This window comes from Ananas comosus, linkage group 10, assembly GCF_001540865.1.
Source record: "Ananas comosus cultivar F153 linkage group 10, ASM154086v1, whole genome shotgun sequence".
NCBI classification, from domain to species: domain Eukaryota; kingdom Viridiplantae; phylum Streptophyta; class Magnoliopsida; order Poales; family Bromeliaceae; genus Ananas; species Ananas comosus.
The window spans coordinates 9674425-9681092 of record NC_033630.1 but is presented as its reverse complement, the minus strand read 5'-3'; the positions used below and the strand labels follow the sequence as shown (position 1 = coordinate 9681092).

At 38.9% G+C, this 6668-nt stretch overlaps 2 long non-coding RNA genes across 2 annotated transcripts; both read left to right on the top strand.

The window, feature by feature from the left end:
* LOC109716657 lies at positions 637 to 2462 on the top strand. Its single transcript, XR_002218002.1, has 3 exons — positions 637 to 681; positions 834 to 873; positions 2064 to 2462. It is a non-coding gene; the product is annotated as an uncharacterized LOC109716657 (long non-coding RNA).
* On the top strand, positions 3663 to 6356 carry LOC109716658. The gene is made up of 2 exons (XR_002218003.1): positions 3663 to 4064; positions 6089 to 6356. It is a non-coding gene; the product is annotated as an uncharacterized LOC109716658 (long non-coding RNA).

The window sequence follows — 6668 nt, the reverse complement described above, 5'->3', positions numbered from 1 at the left end:
CTGAGTTGATTTTTATAGCAGTGCGTAGACTGTTCCAGACTGTCGGGTCCTGTCGTGGTTGACGGTGGACCCAGATTTCTGTATTTGCATCAGATTATGCCGAGGGCACGTGAGCTTTGGTTGTTACACCAGTTAAACCCATTTTCTTTGATTATAGCCTGTGAGAGCTTGATTGAGCTCGACAGAGACATGCTTGCATACTTGGTTGGGTAGCGCCCACGAGTGCCACTCCGGAGTCGGGCTTTGAGCGTTTGCATAGATGTCGTGTCCAGTGTGGACTTGCTCTTCTCCAATTACCCAGCGTGGTGGTGGTTGGTCTAGATTCGACAGGCGGGACAGGTGCGTTCACAGTCCCTAGTGAAATAGAGATTGCGTCTTGCTTATATCTACAGATAGCTAGTGTTGGCTAGAGATAGTACAGTGACATGTAGCTGTAGAGTTTTTTCAGCTTCCTTTACTATTCTTGAGCATACTTTCTGTAGACTTAGTGGGCAAGTCGTTGAGGTTGGTAGCGGTACTCACTGAGAACTACTTTTTGCAATAGTTCTCACACCCAGTTATTGACCCTTTTTTGTAGAGTCTTTTTCTGTGGCTGCTGCTGTCGCTGATACTGATCGTGGAAAGGGAGTCGCGAGCTAGATTCCTTCCCGGGTTGCAGTGCTAGAGGAGTACTTCCCAAAGGTAGTTTTGGGGTATTTTGGTTCATGTACATACTTATGTTGGTTTGCTCGCTGGAGCGAGCGATATCTGTATTTTGGAGACTATGTATGTATAGTGAAGTATAGTTACTGAAGTAATAGTTTCACTCTTTGACTTTTTAAATTTCTTGTTAGGTACCATCCTGGTAAAAGTTATGCCGAGCACATAAGATAGGTACGATTTTTTTAATTTTTTAGTGTAAATAACAACCATTAACACGCGTATTTGTGATAAAATTCAACTGTTTTTGCTCTATACACTGCACAACAAAGAAGGTATGCAATTGACACTTTTATCTGCAATTTTATCTGTAATAAAATTCACATGTTTTGATATATCTCATTGTTTACATAATGAACTAGTATGTTTACAGTCTACGTAGGTTAATATAACATATAAGACATCATGCAATAATAGGAAAACGATTACAATAATATGCTAAACAAAAAAAAGATGACGTATATTCATGCACTTGATGTATCGGTATATCCATATGTTTATGCTCTATACTCTTTTGTCTTATTTTATACTTTTTTATAAGTGATTTTAAAATATAATGGCATTATACTAAAAAATACTAGGTCTACAATCCAAAAGGGTATAAATGCAATTTTAAATTTCACGTGCCAATATTTAATTTATCTCCAAACTAAAATCACTTCTGTAGGAATCACTTTTCCAGAAATTAGGCTAAGGAGGCCCTATGTTGTAGCACGTAGTTTCTACATTTATTTTTAGTTCCTCAATGTTAGAAACTATGTGCCCAGATACAACTAACCTATGCTACATAGTTGTATTTGGGATTATAGTTCTCTTGAGATTGAATTTTTTTTTTTGTAATATTTGTAATTTATCTACAAAATTAACAACTTTTTTGTTGTCAATTATATTCATATTTTTAAACCCGTTTCCTTACAAAGCGAGAGACAGCATGACTTTGAAAATAAATTAATTATCGATGATAGAGCACTTGACAAGTATTCGGAAAAAAATCTTGGTTTTAGAACTGGACAGTACAAAGATGATCATCTTCAGGAGACAATTGAAGTTTTAGTCACAAAACATATTTCGATGGATTGTTACAATCTCGGAAATATTTTAAGCCATCAAAACATACTTCGGTTCGAGAATTATCACACAGCAAATTTCTCGGTAATCACAGAAGTTATTAGTTGTAAACTAACGAACTATATTAAACATTATAAGAATAATTTATTTGTCAATAAAAAAGACCACGTGTACGGTATATTCGAGATATACAACAAATTAATACTTCGGTAAGTTTCGAATTAATTATTATATGAATATTTTTTGTTTATTAAATTTAAAAATATCTTTTTTCTTTTAAATATTTTTGTTTTCAGTGGTATTTCTGACGGACTTGAATACGCGCATTTAATGGGCATTTGTCATCCTGATTTTTCGCTTGACAATATTTATGTTAGCGAGGAAGTGACTGGACATCATGTGAAAATTTTTTCGTTCAAAGGTAATATATTTTATAACTAATTTGTCTTACTAGTTTAGACATTATATCTTAGTATACACTATATTTGTTTATTCACTTAATTTTTGTTGTTCAGAAAAGATTTTTCAAAAACAACACGTGCAGCAAGTAAGTCAAAGCTAGATGATTATAAAAGTATTGAAAATGTCATAAGAGAAAGTTATGACATTGTCAATTATAATTTTTGTGATATAGTAGAGGACTACATCTTTTTTCTGGAAAACAAGATTACGCACGTTACCAGTTGGTTGTTAGACCAGTTAGAGTCGATTTCTTGACTTTGGCTTTTTAGAGCCTGTTTGAGCTCGACAGAGATCCGCTGCATACTCGGTTGGGTAGCACTCACGAGTGCCACTCCGGAGTCAGGCTTTGTGCTTTTGCGTTGGTGTCGCTCATGCCGGTTGGACTTGCTCTCCACGGACCAGTTAGTGTGGAGGTAGCTGGATAGTCGCAACTGGGCAGGGACGGGTGTATTCACAGTCCCAGGGACGGGTATGTTTACAGTCCCGATTGGATTGGGTCAGATTTGACATGTCCTACAGTTGGTTAGTGTAGAGCATGATAGTGTAGTGACTGATAGCGGTAGTGTTTACTTTCTGCTTTTCCTACTATCCTGGCTCCCCTCTGTAGCTTAGTGGGTGGACCGATGTTGTTTGGGCTGCACCCACTGAGGACTACTTGTTTTTACAGTAGTTCTCACTCCCAGTTGTTACCCCTGTTTTGCAGAGCCACAGGTTTCGGCTACTGCGCCTTCCGCGGATCAGGATCGAGGCAAGGGCGCCGCGAGTTAGAGCCCTACCCGACGTGCTGAGCTAGAGGTGCCCCTACTGCAGGTAGATGTTTTGTTTCGAGTTTATGTACATAGTAGACTTAACTCGCCAGTGCGAGTAGCTCTGTATTTTAGATTTGGACTATGTATATGAAACTCAGTTTGTTTAGCTTCTGTTTTTCTCTAGCAGCTCGCTACTACTGTTCGTAGTAGTGTTGGATTTACGGCTACAGCTGTCGCTTCGTATATAGGGGAAATTCCTTTGTATACGGCGGATCTGTCGGCGTGCCCTGGGAACGAGACATCCGGGGCGTGACAGGTACTACATCGGGTGAGTACCTGTAACATACCAGATTTTAATATTAAAGTAAAGATAAATAAAAATAGTGTGAGATACTATTTTTATTAGATTTAGAGAAGTAAAACATAAGTCAGAAACGACTTGTGCTAAAATCGAAACAGAAACAGAAGATTTAGAATTTTCTATTGGAAACGGGACTGATATTTTAGCAGAAAATGCAGTGTCAGAAAATTATGAAAATTGGAGAATATGTCAAAATTATTTTTATGAGGCTAGATTTAAAGTTTCATGTCATTCTGACATTCGGAAGGTGAAAAATAAAATCCGACTGCTATCTGCTAGAGATTACAGTTCGGTAGAGCTTTCGATGACCAAACATGGTCGAAACTGAAAGATTAAAATTTTTTTGTACTTGTTAAGTAAAACCAAGCCTGACTGTCAAATTTGAGTGCAAACGGACATTCAGAAGGGCTCCGACGAAAAACGTCAGTTTGTAAGCTGCTAATCTGCTAATGTGAATAGTGTAATGTTGAGGGGGTTTTGTATAAAAGGTGGTCTTCTTCTTCTTCTCCCTCAACCGAGCCACACCACCAGCCCACACACGTTTGGAGAGGGCGAGAGAGAAACCCTCCCTTTCTCTCTCTAAATATCTCTATCATCTCTCTAGATCTCTCTCTACAAATTTGAGGGTTGGTGGAAAGCAAGCTTGGGAACGCGTTGGGAGCGTCGGATCGGGCCTTCGTGCGCCCGGTTGAGCGGCGTGCCTCCGTCTTGACGTTTACGTTTTGGTAAGTTTTGGGGATTTGGCTTAATCCTTAATACTTAGTGTTCTAGTAGTCTCTAATGTGTTGTTGGCATGTTAAATTCATTTAATTTGGGTTATTTGGAGCATGTGTAGAGGCAATGTTTAAAATGGTGGATTTCTAGGATTTAAATTATATGCTCTAGAATTGGATTTAGAGAAACCCTTAGATGCTAAATGGATGACTATTACATGAATTAAGAGATTATGTGATGATTTCTTACAATAGGGCATCTTAGGGCTCAAAAATAGAGTTTTGCTTTATGTTTGGGTTTGATCTAAATTAACCCTACGTAAACCTAATTGTTAGGTATACGAACGCGTTGGCGAAGTCGGTTCGGCGATTCGTCTAGCCGGTACGAAGATATTAAAGAAACAGACGTTTCGGCTTCGTTTCCGTCTGGAACGCCGAGGCGACGTCCAAAAATCACGAGAATGGATTCGGAGCATCGTGGTATCAAGTTATAGACCTTTAATTTCCGGATTACGGATTGGTGGCTGTTTGGCGGTCGAATGCGAGTTCGGGCCGAACCGGGCAACAGGTGCCGTGGGAGGCCGATTGCAAGTGACTACAAGCAATCAGAAAGCGATTTGAGGTGGGTTGTGCTCACCGAAATGTCTAGCTCGCTTCCATGTCGAAGCAAAGTAATATTTCATTATTAATGCATATATGTATAGTGGTAGGTTGCATAAGGTAATATGGATGCATGATCCTTATTATGCTTGATGTTTTACCTACCATTGAGATAAACATGTTAATACATTGAGGAATATGTTAGAGGTAATATGCATGTTGATAAATTATGGAACATGTTAGATGGCATATGAATGTTTGGTATATGTATATACTTTTTAGCACATTTCACAACTTTCCATCATTCATACTTTCATCTAGCATACTCCACAATGTGAACATGCATATTCATTTATCATATTCCAATATATGTCTATATACATATACCAAACATTCATNTATACATGTTGACATTGTGGAGTATGCTAGATGAAAGTATGCATGATGGAAAGTTGTGAAATGTGCTAAAAAGTATATACATGTGCAATTGTGACATTGTGGCATTTGACATAACAATGAAAACTTAGAAACAAAGTGACATGTTGACATAAATGTATGAGTGGCATTAATGAATATAATCAATGCTAAAGAATGCTAGAAAGAGAACACTTAGTGTGTGTGGCATTAGTGAGAACAAAACGAGTGCATGAAAACGAGTATAAAGAACAAGTAGTGTAAATGACACTAATAAAAGTAAAGAATGCAAGTAAAAGAGTGATGTAACATTATGACATAACAACCTTAGAGTTAAGGGTCATATGTGTATTGTTTCCTTATAGTTAAGGAATAGATTGAACTTAACATCCTTATAGTTAAGGATTGGATCATACTTACCTGTAAGTCCTTGCTCGAGGATGGTAGCTTTTCCTCGGGCGATGTGCTCCGGAGTTGTCATTACTGAGTCGTAGCGAGTATCTCCCCAGATGATGGTCCCGTCGGATTGTAGCGGGTATCTCCCCGATAGTAGGGATTTGGTTGGTGAGTTTGTTGAGGGCGAAACCTACGGGTTAGCCAAGAGATTGGGCAATAAAATCTTGCATTCATCATGAATTGACTCAAGACCGAGTTGAGTGGCATAGTTGGCTAAGGTAAATGTAATCTTAGAAAAGAATGACAATTGAGTAAAGTATGGCTAAGAATAAAGAGTAAAGAATGGTAAGTGATAAAGAATTGCTAATAATATAAAGAATGGTAAATGATAGAGAGTAGAATCAATTAATCTACTTGCAGGAGTTGCATGATTTACATATTGCATGTCTTGAGGCATAAACATGTATTCAATATTTGCATAAATATTATTTGTGGATATCTGTTGGACTAACATGTTTACAGTGCCTCCTTTGGACCTGGTGGGTCGAGCTTTTTCCTTGGGTGGCCGTACCCACTGGGAACTATGGACAACAGTTCTCACCCCCGTATTATTTTTGGGGGTACAGGTTCACACGTGAGCGGCGCGGCGGAGCGAGGTGAGGGCGTAGCTCCGTAGTTAGCGCCCTACCACCGAGACCGGAGATAGCGATACCCTAAGTCGGCTTAGCTTAGGGGTTTAGTAATGGAAAGAACAATGTTGTAATAATTATGTTGGAAACTTGATTGTATTTGAAAGTAAGAATCAAAGAATTAAAAAGGAATGGCAATATGTGATGTAATAAGTAATATGTTAGTTGAATACATGTAATAACTTAGTTGTTTATGTTTTCGATACCTTCCTTATGCAATCTTTGTTTGTATGTTGTTCCTGGTTGGAACCACGCGTATTGTATAGGTTGTGACGCCTTGGACGTACAGGGGAGACTCTGTCCGCGGTACAGAGGAACCCTGTCCGTTCGGCGGTCTGTTGGCGTGCCCAAAACCGACCAAATAGGCGGGCTCGGAGCGTGATAATACCGGTACCCAGTGTGCGAAGCTGCGCGCTGAAGGCCCGAGTATCGGAATTCAAGTGAGGTACCGGTTCTCCAGCTGGATTTTTGAGTAGGTGAGGGGCCTTTTGGTCATTTTATGCATCGTTTATATCAC